The sequence below is a fragment of the Solanum tuberosum genome, unplaced genomic scaffold (assembly GCF_000226075.1).
Source record: "Solanum tuberosum cultivar DM 1-3 516 R44 unplaced genomic scaffold, SolTub_3.0 scf00007, whole genome shotgun sequence".
Classification (NCBI taxonomy): domain Eukaryota; kingdom Viridiplantae; phylum Streptophyta; class Magnoliopsida; order Solanales; family Solanaceae; genus Solanum; species Solanum tuberosum.
The window spans coordinates 3,658,916-3,675,917 of NW_006238933.1; the positions used below are offsets into that span (position 1 = coordinate 3,658,916).

Genomic DNA, 17,002 nt, shown 5'->3' on the forward strand with positions numbered 1-17,002 from the left:
TATACAAGTGGAATACCATGAAGAACCTTTAAAGCAAACTGTCTTATTCAAGTGTGAATGGTTTGACCCAACTATATATAGATGTTGGTGTGAAGAAGCATAATCAATACAAATTGATTGATGTTAACCAACGTCGTCGGTATAAAAAGTATGAACCTTTTATTCCTGCAATGCACAAGTGTGTTATGTCCCATATCCTAGCAAGAAAAAGGACAAGATTGATTGTCTAGCCGTATTGAAGGTTAAACCTCGTAATGTTGTGGAATTACCTGATGAGGAAGTGGAACCAACTCCAGAACTGAATGTTCCATTTCAAGTCGATGAAGTTGAAGTACATGAGATAGATATGAATGTTTATATTGACGAAGAAATACTCTTACATGATTTAAATGGGGGTGTACTTAAAATGGAAGAATCCATTGATGGGTTACATCTAGAGTATCATGAAATCCCTGGAGAATCTACAGAGGAGGAGTATAAAACTGAGGAGGAGTATGAATCTGAAGAAACTGAGGAGAATGAGGAGAATTGAAGAAGATTTAGATAGTGACTAATTCTTAATAACAATATGTTATTGTATCTTCAATTATTTTTTGTATGTAGTAATTTTTCATAATATTATTATTTCCTTAGTTTATGTTTTTTTAATGTAATCATATTTGAATGACTTTTTCTTCTATTCGATATGATTAAGAATCTTGTTTTGTTTATTCAACTTGAGATTTCTTGTTTTTGATGTTGCCTTCTGTTTTATAGATTTTCCTTAAAATTTGGAGTTCACCTGGTTATTCTCAACTAGTGTGACGTTTTCTTCTTCTCTTTGACTGCTGCAACTAGTAAGGTAAGTTTTCGATAACTTTTTTTTTCTTTACTATTACGTATTCAGCTTCACTATCGTGGGATGATTTACTCTTTCTTTTCGTGTTCTTTTCTACTTTCTTCACTTCTTAGACGTGCTGTAGTAGCTGCAATGATATCTGCTAGTCTTGTTTTTCAGTTGCATTTATTTAGTTGATTATAGTTTTCCTCCCCCTATTTTGACTTTATATGTCCGAAATTTTACTTCGAAAAGATTGTTTGTCATCTGTTTAAAATCTACAGGAGATTCTGGCTCCAATTTTCAGAATGCCATATGCATGAAATTTAGTAACATTTGAGCATACTGATGAACTTTATTTAAAAATAATTAATCTTTTACAAGTGTTGATCTTACAATACTTACATATTTTGAAGATATGACTCGAAGCAGAGGTCGAGGTAGTGCAAGTTGTGTAGGAAAATCCTCAGGTCGCGATAATTCTGCTATTCCTCCAAAAATACCTACTGTTCCTATTCCCACAATAGTTAGTCCTCAACAAGGTGGTACAAGTTCCAATATAGGTGGGCCTGATCGTACAAACCAGGTTAAAAAACTAGGACCTAGTAGTACACCACCCGCTCAAATGCCAAATCACAATAATATTTCAACCATTGTTGAATCATCTCCTATTACACCTATTGAGAGTAATCAAATAGGAGAGGGTACATCTACTCAAAGCAACACAATTGGTGAAGGTAAGTCCAATAATCGTGGACAGCGGGGAACATTTGTTACTCTTACTCCTATAGGGTTAGTCCATGTTAATAGTATCATTAATATATATTTTTTTTAATAAGATACATATGTATTTAAATAATGTCCTCAAATATATACAGATTGGAGCCTTCTTCGAAATGCTCTACTTTCATAGCTAAGTCTTTCAAAATTGAACTTGATCCCAATGGAATCAATTGGAAAGGTGTCTCGCAATCTGTAAAAGATTTTTATTTTGGAGAATTCAAGGTATGTTGTTTCATTATAATTGAGTGTAAGAAAGTGATAAACTTTTTATAGATATGATATTAATATTATTACTTTACAAACTAATTTCAGAAGGAATTCTATTGGGACTCTTCAACTAATGAAAATGCAGTGAAAAGACAATGGGAGATTAAGGCATCTCTACGATATAGAGATTTTATTTTTAGAATATAAAAGAACGGAATAATCCCGGATATGTAACTGATATTGTGTGGGAAAATTGGATGAGGCTTTGGCAAGCTCTTGAGAATGTTACAAAGTCAGAAACAAATAAAAAATTCATCGTGGAGGAAGAGAAGATACTATCGAAATTCATACAAGTTGTTCTATCTCCATTGGGGAGCATCGTAAGAAAATTGTAAGTATATATTTCACGCAATATATATTCTTCGACAAAATACATTTTCCTTATCTTCTAGTCATTACTAAAAGTCTATAGTACACAAATAGTAGAAGTGCCTCATTTTTTTATTCAACTATGTTTTGGGTTTGTTGTTGCAGTGCATCTGTTTTGGGTGCAACATACAATTGTTGTTGATGACACTTTCGATTTTTAAACTCTTAATTGTATTCTTTCTGATAGTAAATTTGGACATAAGGCAAACAAAATCAAATAGATAAATTGACACCTACTTTTGCCTATTGTATAGGGTGATGGATGTCTTTAGCTAGAACTGTATGTTGACCGGAAAAACTTAAAAATGAAAGCCCCACATTATAATAGTTGGTTAGAGAAAATAAAAAGTTACAGGGAATAATGGATAGATTTGAACTTTACACGTAAAAGCTTTGCCTGAATGTGTACAAAGATGTGAACTCTACAAAGATGGCATAAGAAAATGGAGATATATTCTGCCTGGATATTTGGCTAGCGCAGACACGTAATATAATAAAATTAAGAGAGAGTAGGAAGTACGTACACTTTATTTATACCTTTGTGAGATAAGAGATTATTTCCGATAAATTATCGGCTTAAAGAAAAATATCCAACACATGAGTATAGGTACATATTAATTGTTTAGAAAATTTTCACCAGTACTACCTCTACAGGCTTATAACAGTTGTTGCCTTAGAATCTATTTTTTATTGTAAGAGCCTTAATGGGTCTTGCTTATAGAAGAAGGGAGCTTAATATTTCAGATTGTCTTATGACATTGAATGCAATAGATTGAATATGAATAATTTCTTATTATAGAACTCGATTTTGAATCTGAATCTAAATCTTTTTCTTAGTCACCAAGTACTATTTCTGGACAGTTTTTGACCCCGTGTCACCGATTTTTTAATCTGAATCTTGCATAAGAATGTTATGAAAGATATCTCAATTCTTACCGATGTTGGCTACTTCGTCTTTAGAGGCATGATTTGAATTGTTAGCATCATTTCTGCCATAGGGGCAGCCTCAATTGTTGGTTCCTCACTGAAATCTAATAGACTTTTTGTGTTTATTGAAATACTTTACCTAACTATATCATATTGTTCATAACATAACTGGGCTAAATTTTTTTTTGGGTAGGCTATTGAAAAGGGTCGAGACCCAACAACACCAAGTGAGCTCCATTTGCACGTCCACACACATGGTCATGATGGAAAATCTTTTGTTGATGAGCAAGCACAAATTTTTCATGTAAGTAGAATTTATAAAATTATTGACTTTTGACATTCATATTCTTTTTATTTGGTGAAACTGATAGTTAGTATTCTTTATTATAATTTTAATGTCTCTACTTATTGCAGGAAAGATATGAAGAAATATTATGTGAGAAAATTGAGTTTGAATCTGATATTGATCAACATGACGCATATTATCAAGCTGCAGGTGGAGAAAAGAAGAGAAGAATATATGGTCTTGGATCTCAAGCAAAAAGTTACTGCGGGCCAAATCTTTGTATCTCTTCTCAATTTGATGCTTTATCATTAGTACCACCACCTGTTTCTCAATATTCACCGATGGAAAATATGGATGAGTTTGTGAAGAAATTGATTCCTACATTGACTGATCATATGATTCCTATATTACTTGAGCGCATACAAGGTGTAACTTCTTTACCATCACATCAATCAATTGATACTCCTATTGGTGACGCATCATCAGCAACACCTATGGTGCCTAATAAGGTTGTTTTAGATGAAGACCATATTTCTTCTCCCTAACATTAGTTTTTCATGTCTGGTTTTTGTTAAAGGAAAACAAATTATGCAGTAACAATTACGAGTTCTAAACATTAGTAATTGCTAGATGTTTGATACGTGGAGTAGATGTTTTGGACTTAATATTAGATGAATATATGTTTTGGTGCATACGTTATACATGCAGTAACATTTATGTTATATGAATATTTGTTATTATTAGGATGTTTAATAATTTACATTTTCTATATATTTTAAATAAATAAATAAAATGAATATAAAAAATCATACCAGCGGCAAATTTAATGACGAAATATTGCGACAGATTTTAGAAATAGTTAAAGAATTAAAATTGGTGACGGATTGTGACAAATAATAATTGGTTTCCAAAAGTTTGCGAAGGATTAGCGATAAATTATTTCGTCGTAAAATTATAGGAGGACGAATTCATTTATGTAATTTGCAACGAAATATATAAATCTAGCGACAAAACTTTCCGTCGCTACCATTTTACCATGGATATCGTATGTCGCTATATCGTCGCTAATCTTGCTACGGAATCAATTTTTTCGTTGCTAAGGGGTTAGCTACGAGCAAAATTATAACGGTCAACATTTCATCGCTAATCCGTCGCAAATAAAGTTAAGTGACGGATATATGTCTATTTGTGACGGATTTTATCTGTCGCTAAACACTATTTTTTTAGTAGTGAAAGACCTCAAAAAGTTTCGACTTGCACCAATAATTTTAAGATATAGAACATAATGGTTTTTGAAAAAAAATCAAAATTTTATTTTTTCATAAATGGTCGCAAAATATGAAAATAAAGAAAAATATAAAACACTAAAAATATTTTGATTTGCACCAATGACTTGAAAATATCAAAATAATAGTTTTTGAAAATAAAACATTTTTTTTTGTAAATGATCGAAAAAAATAAAATTTAGAAAAATATAAGAATAAATTATAAAAACACCTCAATTTTTTTTTGACATGCACCAGTAACTTCAAAATATCGAAAATAATTACTTTTAAGAAAATTATGAGAATTTTATTTTTTTCGTAAATGTCCGAAAATATAAAAATCAAGAAAAATATAAAATTATAAAAACACCTCAAAAAAAATTCGACATGCATCAATAACTTTAAAATATCAAAACTAACGGTTTTAAAAAAAATAATCATAATTTTAGTTTTTTTCGTAAATGACAAAAATATGAAAATCAAGAAAAATATAATTTTTTTTATAAAAACACCATAAAAAATTTCAACTTGCACCAATGACTTTAAAATATCGAAAATAATGGTTTTTTAAAAATAAAATTTATTTTTTCCGTAAATGTCCAAAAATAAAAAATCAAGAAAATATAATTTTTTTTATAAAAACACCATAAAAAATTTCAACTTGCACCAATGACTTTAAAATATCGAAAATAATGGTTTTTGAAAAAAATCAATTTTTTTTTCTTTAATTGTCTAAAAATTATAGAAACACCTCAAAAAAAAAATTCACCTTGCACAAATGAATTTAAAATATCAAAAATAATGGTTTTTTTAAAAAATAAAATTTATTTTTTCCGTAAATGTCCAAAAAATAAAAAAAATCAAGAAAAATACTTTTTTAAAAAAATATAAAAACTCCTCAAAAAATAATTCGGCTTGCTATGCTTGGGCTCCTCGGTTGATGTTAGTAGTCCTAGGCACTTGGTCGAGATATAGGTTGGCTAATGCGCGCATGCTCTGCCGATGTTGTCTGGCCTCAATCGATGTGGCCTGGACGATAGGCCCAGGCCTTGGCCAATTAGCCTAGCCTCGGTGGATGTCGCCTGCAGATATAGCCTAGCCTCGGTGAATGTCGCCTGTAAGCCCAGGCCTTGGTTGATGTAGCCTAGCCTCGGTCGTTGTCGCCTAGTCGATGTAGCCTAGCCTCAATTAATGTCGCCTGGCCAATGCGCCCAAGCCTTGGCCGATGTAGCCTAGCCTCGATCGATGTCGCTTGGCTGAGGCACCTAGGCCTACCTAGGTTATGTAGCCGGTCAATGCTGCCTAACCGATGTAGTCTAGGATCGGTCGTTGTCGCTTGGCCGATGAAGCCTAGCCTCAATTGATGTCACTAGGCCGATGCGCCCAGACCTTGATCGATGTAGCCTGGCCTCGACCAAGACCGATGCACCCGATAGATATGCCTTTGGCCCAATGATTTTGGGCATGATTTGCGTTCAAAGACTTGATGTCGCATGGTTGATGTGCGCAAGCCTAGGATGATGTCACCTTCCTCGAATTAAAATTCATTATCCAATATTAAAATTTACATCACATGTGTATTAACAATGTATTTCGAACTCAAAATCCATTTTGTTTCATCAAATTTTTACTAAAACGGGACAAAAATCCTATGCCAAATTGGGGGAAATTTAAAATTAAATGGGATAAAAGATGTATTTAAAAAAAAATTGATTATCTAATATTAAAATTGACATTCACATATGCATTACCAATCTATTTTGTTTTGTAAGATTTTTACCAACAAAGAAAAAATAATTTTATGCAAAATGTGAGAAAATTCAAAATTGAATGGGTTAAAAGTCATTTTTCAGAAAATTGGCTCGACTAAACCGCATACCAACAACAATGAGAGTTGAGTTTCAACCACCACTTGTCGCGACGTCTGTTGACGTGGACTCACATTTAGGCCAACCGCAAGATAAGGGTGCACCACAGGCCACCTTCTTCCCCGTGCGACACCTTGAGGGGCGACGCGATGCGTGAGGCTCAAAAATATCGAAATAATGGTTTCAAAAAATGCAAAAGAAATTTTTTCCATAAATGACTAAAAATTATTTTCAAATTGCAACAATGACTTTAACTATCGAAAATAGTGGTCTTTGAAAAAAATAAAAAAATAAGTTTTTTTCTTAAATGACCGAAATATATAAAAATCAAGAAAACTATAAAAACAACTTAAAAAAATTTAGACTTGCACCAATGACTTTAAAATATCGAAAATAATGGTTTTAAAGAAAATCAAATTTTTTTTTTTTGTAAATGACCGAAAATTATAAAAATCAAGAAAAATATAAAAACACCTTAAAAAAAATTATAAGCACCAATGACTTTAAAATATTGAAAATAATAGTTTATGAAAAAATTATAAATTTTATTTTTTTCGTAAATGACCGAAAAATATAAAAAACAAGAAAACATAAAAATATATAAAAACACCTTAATTTTTTTTGACTTGCACTAATTACTTTAAAATATAGAAAATAAAAATAATTTCATTTTTTTTTTCAAAAATGACCAAAAAATTTAAAAATCAAGAAATATATATAAAAAAATAAAAACACCAAAAAAAAGTTTTCGACTTGCAACAATGAATTTAAAATATCGAAACTAATGATTTTTGAAAAGAAAATGATTTTTTTTTTTCGTAAGTGCCAAAAATTAAAAAAAAAATATAAAAATACCTTAAATTTTTTTCGACATGTACCAAAGACATTAAAATATCGAAAATAATGGTTTTCGAAAAAATAAATCAAATTTTTTTGGTAAAAGACTGAAGAATATAAAAACCCCGTAAACATTTTTTGACTTGCACAAATGACTTTAAAATATCAAAAATAATGGTTTTAGAAAAAAAATCATATTTTTTTTTCAAAAATGACCGAAAACTATAAAAATCAAAAGAAATATTAAAACACCTTGAAAAATTTTCTGCATACACCAATGACTTTGAAATATCGAAAATAATAATTTTTGAGAAAAATATTAAAATTTATTTTTTTCTAAAAAATAGAAAAATATTTTAAAAAAATATAAAACACCTTAAAAAAAATTTGACTTCCACCAATGACTTTAAAATATCGAAAATAATGGGTTTTCGAAAAAAGTCATTTTTTTTTTCAAAAATAACCAGAAAAATATAAAAATCAAGAAAAATATTTAAAAATATCAAAACACTCTAAAAAATATTTCGACTCGCACCAATGACTTTAAAAAATTGTAAATAATGGTTTGAAATATCAAAATTAATTTTTTTTCGTAAATACCAAAAAAAAAACAATCAAGAAAATCATAAACTCAATAAAATAATAAAAACACAGTAAAAAAAAATTCGACTTGCATCAATGACTTTAAAATAACAAAAATAATGGTGCTTGAAAAAAATCTATTTTTTTTGTAAATGACCGAAAAACATAAAAAATCAAGAAAAAAAATAAAAAATAAATCACCTTTAAAAAATTTTGACTTGCACCAATGTCTTTAAAATATCGAAAATAATTATTTTCGAAAAAAATCAATTTTTTTTTGTAAATGGCCGAAAAATATTAAAATTATAAAAACACTTTTAAAAAAAATCAAGTTGCACCAATGACTTTAATATATCGAAAAGAATGGTTTTTGAAAATAAAAAGCAAAATTTTATTCTTTTCGTAAATGGCCGAAAAATATAAAAATCACAAAAAAAAAATATAAAAACAGCTTTAAATTTTTTTGACTTGCACCAATTACTTTAAAATATTGAAAATAATAGTTTTCGAAAAAAAATCAAAATATTTTTTCCGTAAATGAGTGAAAAATATAAAAATCAAGAAAAATTTTAAAAAAATATAAAAACACCTTGAAGAAATTTTTGACTTACACCTATCACATGAAAATATTGAAAATAACCATTTTCGAAATGAATCAAGTTTTTTTTTTCGTAAATGATTGAAAAATATGAAAATGTAGAAAAAATTAAAATAATATAAATCACCTCAACAAATTTTCGACTTGCCCCAATAACTTTAAAATATAGTAAATGTCTGAAAAATATAAAAATAAAGAAAAATATAAAAACAATATAAAAACACCTCAAAAAAATTACAGCTTGAACTAATGAATTTATAATATCGAAAATATTGGTTTTAAAAAAATTAATTTTTTTTCCGTAAATGTCCAAAAAATAAAAATATCAAGAAAATGATTTATTTTTAAAAAATATTAAAACTTCTTAAAAAAATATTCGGCTTGCAAGGCCTGGGCTCCTCTGTCGATGTTAGTAGGCCTAGGCGCCTGGCCGAGATATAGGTTAGCCAATGCGCGCATTCTCCGCCGATGTAGTTTGGCCTCAATCGATATGGCCTGGACGATAGGCCTAGGCCTTGGCCAATGTAGCCTAGCCTCGGTGGATAACGCCTGGTCGATGGGCCCATGCTTGGCCGATGTAGCCTAGCCTCAGTCGTTGTCGCCTAGCCGATGTAGCCTAGCCTCAATTAATGTCGCCTGACTGATGTGCCCATGCCTTAGCCAATGTAGCCTAGCCTCGGTCAATGTCGCTTGACTGAGGCGCCTAAGCCTAGGTTGATGTAGCCTGGCCTCGGTCAATACCGCCTTACTGATGTAGCCTAGCCTCAATTGATGTCGCCAGGACAATGCGCCCAGGCTTTGGTCGATGTAGCCTAGCCTCGATCGATGTTGCGTGGCCGATGAGCCCAGGCCTCGGCTAAGACCGATGCGCCCGATAGACATGCCATCGGCCTAATGATTTTTGGCACAATTTGCGTCCAAAGACTTGATGTTGCATGGCTGATGTGCGCAAGCCTAGGATGAAGTCGCCTTAAAATTCATTATCCAATATTAAAATTTACATTCACAAGTGTATTAACAATGTATTTTGAACTCAAAATCCATTTTGTTTCATCATATTATTACTAAAAAGGGATACAAATCCTATGCCAAATTGGGAGAAATTTAAAATTAAATGGAATAAAAGATGTTTTAAAAAAAAATGATTATCTAATATTAAAATTGACATTCACATATTCATTAATAATCTATTTCAAACTCAAAATCCATTTTGTTTTATCAGATTTTTACCAACAAAGAAAAAATAATTTTATGCAAAATTGAAGAAAAGTCAAAATTGAATGGGTTAAAAGTCATTTTTCACAAAATTGGCTCGACCAAACCGCCTACCAGCAACAAAGTGAGTTGAGTGTCAACCACCACTTGTTGCGACGTCTGTTGACGTGGACTCATTTAGGCCAGCCGTGCGCTCAGGGCGCACGGGAGGCTACCTTCTTCCCCGCTCGACACCTTGAGCGGCAACGCGATGCCTGAGGCTCAGAATATATAAAAAAATGGTTTTAAAATATGCAAAAAAAAAATCCGTAAATGTTGAAAAAATAAAAATATCAAGTAAATTATAAAACATCTCAAAAACAAATTCGGCTAGCACCAAAGACCTTAAAATATATAAAAAAATGGTTTAAAAATAAAATTTTAATTTTTTTCGTAAATTTTTGAAAAATATAAAAATCAAGAAAAATATCAAAAATATAAAAACACCTCAAAAAAATTTCTACTTGCCTACCAATGACTTTAAAATATCAAAAATAATAGTTCTCAAGAAAAAAAATCATATTTTTTTTCGTATATGTACGAAAAATATAATAATCAAGAAAAATAATAAAAATAAAAAAACACCTTAAAAAAATTGTACTTAAACCAATTACTTTAAAATATCGAAAATAAGAATTTTTGAAATAAAAAAACAAATTTTATTTTTTTCGTATCAAATTTGGCTCACACTCTTTAAAATTGCCTAAGATCATATCAAGAGGACACTTTTCTAAATCAATCAGACTAACATGGAAAATTCTAGGTTTATTCATGCAAGTTTCAAAGTAAGCTAATCACACAAGGCATCGACGACTTAAGTCAAACAAGACTACACACTTTTGCTAGTGTGCAATAGTCATTACAAGAGAATCAATTCGATAAATGACTAATCACAACGAGATGCAACGAGTTCACATATTGTCTATGCAATTTCATTTGGCCTCATCGTAGCCGTACATTCATGTTCGTTCCATTGAGATCACTATTCAAGTCATTGGTATTGATCAAAACCGAGACTTAAATTCTTACAAAAGAACAACCAATTCAACTCACGAGGGGTGGCAAAAATGTGCGAAAAATTCAAAAAATTTCGGATGGGTCAAAATGAAGGGTCAAAATTATTTTGCAATTAAAAGTAAACAGAGCCACGAGCTCAAACATCCACATAAAAGCAATTATTAACACAATTATAAATAGACAACCCAAATGTATTCAAAACACGAATCACAAATAGCATACAAAAGGTGAGCCTCACCCCACCATAAATAAAAAACATTTTTTCCTCAAATGCAGGTAATATAGAATCTGAAAGGCAAAATAAAGAAATACAAGACATAGAAAGAGGTAAAGAGGGATCCTGTCTATGCAGTCTCTCTATCTGTCGGGGCATTCGATGCATTTCCTTGAAGTAAAACCATGGTCTCCGGAGTATTGTTGTTTTAGTCCTAGTCGTTTGCCTTTGCCGTGGCCTCTGCAGCAAGATTGGCTGCAATCATCTGATCTATCTCCTGAGCTACTCTAAAGACCCGTATTGCATTAACGAAACTTCGAGCCCATGAAGGCACTTTAGGGTCGATGGGAATTCGTCTCTTTGCTCTAACTTCATTGGTATATTTCCTTTGTCTGGCTAGCTCTGCTTTCTTTTCATCTTTCTTGAAATCTCGTGCTCTTATGTGCCTGGGTGAATCATTTCTCCCTGCGACTTTTGATCTAGCCACTACTGGAAAAACTTCGAGGATAAGTTAGATAGCACTTCAAACAGGAGAGAAAGGGTGTTTCTGGGTGTGGAATCGCTTTGCCAAGCTAGTTGGCAAAGTACTTATCCTGTTACGCTAATCGTTGAAAGTGATGTACAACTGATATAAGGGCGCAGACAAAGGGAGAGCAAGGGATATTTCGGCGAGTCTCCGAATACATTTTGCGAAGTACACTGATCGCCGAAAGTCACAGATTGATAAATACATAAAGTATTCAGTTAAAGGCAGAATGGGGACGTTAGGCGAACCGCCAAGCAGTTTGGTGGATTTTGTTCATCTCGCCGATCAGCTCAACGTGTGTAGTTTCAACCCATCCTTTCAAATTTCACCCTGCAACCCCAGATAGTACAACTTATGGTTATATAACTCGATTTCAACGAAAACCCAAAGAAACTTCTATTCTCACTGCTTAACAATTCACTTCAAAGCAAAGAAAAGTGGTAGTCCCTCAAATCATGCAGAAAATATCAAGTCTTAATCGAATACAATCCTAGTGACTCAGAGACTCAACAGAGATTTTCTACTGTCAGTGATTATGCAAATGAGTAAAAAGTCTGATAAAATAACTGAGGAGTTTGATTACCAACCTTTTGATGCCGAATTACATAGTACTGGCTTGCTAGGCAGCAATGTGATCCTAATTCGAGCACAATTTTGACACGTAAAATACTCTAAAAGTGTGAGAAATATAACTGCTAAAGTGTGAGAGTTAGTTTGTGAAAAGGGACAAAGTGAAAGAAAGTGAATGAAATGGAACTTTTAAACCTGTGGTTTGTGACCGTCCAGTTTCTGCTCATTCGGCGATGTTAGTCGATCTCACTCAATCACTCAGCAAAACACCTAATATCTAATGTCCTCGCCGAATATAACCGTGTTTTTAGTTCAGGTGAGCAATGCATTGGCGGTCTTTATCGAGATCGCCAATTGGATTGGTGATGCGCCGACAAAATTTATACTCCGTCGAGTTTTACAGACTCAACCTTTAAGATGTATTGCATCAAATGGTGGGAATGATTGGGTGCACCGAACTCGTCGGCGATCCACCAAACTGAACTGTTGCTTGCCTCCACACATCTTTTCAAGGACTTTTCTTACTCAATTGGTACAAACAACACACTATTATTTTATCAAGCTAACAAAAGAAATGAGTAAATGGTTTTGGGTTGTCTCCCAACCAGCGCCTTAGTTAACGTCGCGACACGACGCAAGTTAACCTTTGGACCTCACTCTTTGGGTTAGCCATAGTGTCACTAGGCAAACCCCCTTGTTGTCTCGGATTGAGATGAGACGAGATATGACCCATTTGGGTCTCTAACTGTTTGATTGAAACTGAATGAGAGGTGACAGTCTGGCTGAGGGTAGATACGTCTTCTTTCATACCTTTTAGCATTTTGTCTGACCCTTCAACTTTGTTTAGGATACGCGAGAGCATATCCTCAGACCTACTACCTTCCAAATCCTTGGGCTTCTGACGCTCGTGGGGAGGCACATATCTATCCTTCTCCCCATCCTTTCAATTTGGATTATGGTCCCTCCATTCATGATCTCGATCCTTCCAGCCTTTGTCTCTAATCCATCCTTGATTACCACCCTGCCTTGGGTAGTTTGAACGCTAGACCCCGCTTTGGTTAGCTAGGAAATTTACTTCCTCGTCATACATGCCTTCAAACTTCATCTCCTCAGGATTCGCACTCCCGACTCCCACAACATTGACACCACGGGCACCAGCCCCCCATGAAATTTTTAGATAAAATGTCAAGCTACGTCATGATCTTGGCCATGTTTTGGTCTCTCTCATTATGTTTTTCAACCTGCTCCTTGGATAGCTGGAATGTGACCGGTGAGACCTGGTCTTTGCGAGTGTACCACGCACTGTTGATGGTTGTCATCCCATCGAGAAGTTGAGCTGCTACTGCGTATGGTAGCTGCATTAAGCCTTCGGGCGAGAGTTGGTCAGCTAGACCTTTGTTCACCGAGTCTAGACTCCGGTAAAAGTATTGAAGCAACACATTATCAGGTAGACCGTGGGTCAGGCATTGTAGCACCAATTTCTTAAACTGGAGCCAAGTTTCGTGAAGAGGCTCTCCATTCAGACGCTTGAAGCTTTGGACGTTATCCCGAATAGTCATCATCTTCGAGGGAGGGAAAAATCGTATATTAAATGCGGTGACCAGCTCCTCCCATGAAGTGATTGAATTTTGTGGTAATTCAGCTAGCCACTTGCAAGCTTCCCCCATCAATGAGAAAGGGAATAGTCTTAATCGAACTAATTCCTAAGAGATGTTCTTGAACGAGAAAGGTCCACACACATCCATGAAGTTTCGAAGATGCTCATGTGGGTCCTCATGAGCCAATCCACTGAAAAAGTCCTTTTAGTTGCAAAAGTTGCAACATGGTGCTTGTTATGTGGAACACCGCATTTCCCTCTGTTGGAGGTAGACGGATGGCTCCGACACCTCCCATGAGATTTGAATCATTGATGTTGGGCTCTTGGACATCGTTGAGGTTACCAATGTCTTCCTAATGTCCCACTTGGTTCCCGTTACTATCGTTACCACTCATGCTTTCTGAAATGTTTACACAATCAACAGAACAAAACTAAAAATTAAATTAGTGAACTACAAGTAAGAAGAACAAAAATTCTTCTAATCTAAAAATTCTCAAATAACACCACTCCCCGGTAGCGGCGCCATTTTAATGCTTATCATAACCAACGACACTAACCTACAGTATGAGTGTTTACGATCGTCAATAGTATAGTAACCCTACTAAAGGTTGGGGTCGTGTCCCAAGGGAGTGGTTTTGAGAATTGATAGAAAAATAAAATTAAGCTCTAACTAGTCGTAGCTTAAGATATTAACGAGTAAAAACATAAATAAATAAAAGGGGGTAGACACAAAAGTGTCAAATAACGATTTAGGGGTTTTGTCACAATTAGTAAAAATAGCAAAAATTAACAAGAAAATCAAGTATGGGGAAATGTTCTTGGGGTGTGACCGCAATACAAGTTGAGATAAGTAGTTGGGTACATGTTTTTGAAAGGTAATTTGTAAGATAATAGTGACTAGGCTAAGCTTTAAATGGAAATAAGTTCCCTCTCGGGCAACTTACCCCGTTTCAAATGCGTTCCTCTCGGACACCCATTTGCCGCATGAAGACCAGCGTACGCCTTACCCCACTCACTCTCTCTAGCTGAGTGTTAGGCTATGGGACAAGGGTTCACCCTCTCGGGCTGAACCTCATGTCGACCCATTCCTTAGGCCATCAATCTAGTGGTCTTGGTTTCGCGACCTTCCTCTCGGGCAAGCCGAAAACACATGGGTGGCGTTGTATTTGCAACTACAAACCCTTTAGATTAAACCACAACCACTAGGTGAAATCACCATTAAACTACATCTAACCTATCAGCAAGCAAGACCCAACAATAATATCAACACATATTTGCTAAATCACACCCCAAGAATGGGGGGTTTTTAGCCACACATCAAGAAATAACGAAATACACCTAAAATCATAGTAAAATCAAATGGGTATAAGAAATTAAACCTTGATTTAAGCAAAGGAAGAAGAATGGAGAAGACCCACTTCCAACTTGGGGAAGATGAAATCCTTCTTTCTTCAAGTTTCCCAAAAACCCTCTCCAAACTTGACAGAAAAATATCCAAAAAGTACTATTCTATTATGGAAATTAAAATAAAGGTTTGACTCCCTAATACTTAATAACAAGTTTAGTATTTATAGACTTCAGAAAATAGCGCTGGCGGATATTTTGGCGAAGTTAGTCGATGCCGCTGAATGATTCGGCGACTCGCCCTTCTTTTGTTTCATCGCCGTTTCATGCTTGCCTTCAGCATCTTCACGTTCTGGACCATTGGGCGGTATAGTACTTCTTCGCGGAACTGTTCGGCGAAGGGCAGACTGTTCCTTTCATCGCCTTTTTGATCCTTCTCCTTCAGGGCTTCACGTACTGGAACAAAGGGCGGAGTAAATCCCTTCGGCGAATCACCAAGTGTGCTTGGCGATGCTCTGGTTTCAGCTTCTTCATTCTTTTCAGTCTGTTTGTTCCTTTTTGCGCCTAAGTGTCCATGCTTTTACTAAAACTTCAAATACCTGAAACTTAAGAGTTTTCATTAGATATTTAGACAAAATAAGCATTCGAGGACACTATTCTTACCAAAATAAAGCCCTAAATGAGTCCAATTTGTGGACTCATCATGGACCACCTCCGTAGGTGATGTCTGCAGCTTAAAAATTGCAGGCCACTGCAGGCCTTGACCCACGACCCCAACCTACGGGGCATGGGTCCATCTACGGCCAGTAGATGGCATCCGTAGGTGCTGCCAAATTATAGTTTTTAGGGGCAGTTTTGAGGTCCTCCTCAAGGACCCCTTAGGTGGTCCTTGGGGGGTTGTAGCTTGACGCCCTAATGCTTTAAACTCCATTCTAAGTATGAGAGTCTTTTTTACAACTTTTAATACTCATACCACACTCGAAACCTCTTAAGAAAGGCTTTAGAACTCACTAGTTCTACTTGCTAGTTTTCGGGGTGTTACAATATCTCCCCCTTGGGATCATTCATCCTCGAATGACGATTCTAAAGACTTGTTAAAGTCACAACTCTAAGATAACAGCCCATCATGCATGTACTACATCTAATGCGCACAACCAAGGAAAAAAACTTCAATTCCAAGCTAAACACATTCAATGCAACACAAGAGAGTAGGAACTACTTCTACCAACCCAAAATTCTTGAAACTCTATATCTACTCATTTTCAAGGAGGAACTAACATCTCCTAGCTAAAACATGATCAACACACACATGGAGCCTAAATGTAAATTACTTTCAAAAAGCATCTATTCAAGGAGGAGTCTTTCAACTCCAAAAACTAAGGCATTCTCAATATTCAACTCATGAAGTCTATATGCAACTTTACTCAAATGCACTACAACATGAGGAAAATAATGCATATAAGTCATTTCTAATAAGACCTAAGAATTTCATGAACATGCATCACATAAGAAGATCATGGAAACATACAATTCACACATGACTTCACATAAAAGCAAACCAAGAGGAACCTATCATCTCAAGCTTGAATAGGAGTAGAAGGAAAGGATGAGGACATTGGGCCAAATCATTGGCCCTTGGCCTCCCAGGTAGCACTCTTAACCAAATTCCTTATTAAAGAACACTCCACACTACTTCATGGAACAACTTCCTTGATCTTCTATTTCATAACTTGCCGGTCTAAGATCTCTACCGGTACTTCTAAATTAGAGAGGTTCTCACTAAGCAACTATTGCTCACAAGCAACCTTACTAACACCACTTAAGGTCTCACATGAGCCTAACAAACCGGGACTAAACTTCTCATACTCACTACACCTCTCA

At 34.4% G+C, this 17,002-nt stretch overlaps 1 pseudogene; it reads left to right on the forward strand.

Annotated features, from left to right (window-relative positions):
* Nucleotides 1–1,235: 1,235 nt before the first annotated feature.
* On the forward strand, nucleotides 1,236–3,994 carry LOC102586990 (uncharacterized; annotated as a pseudogene).
* Nucleotides 3,995–17,002: the final 13,008 nt, after the last annotated feature.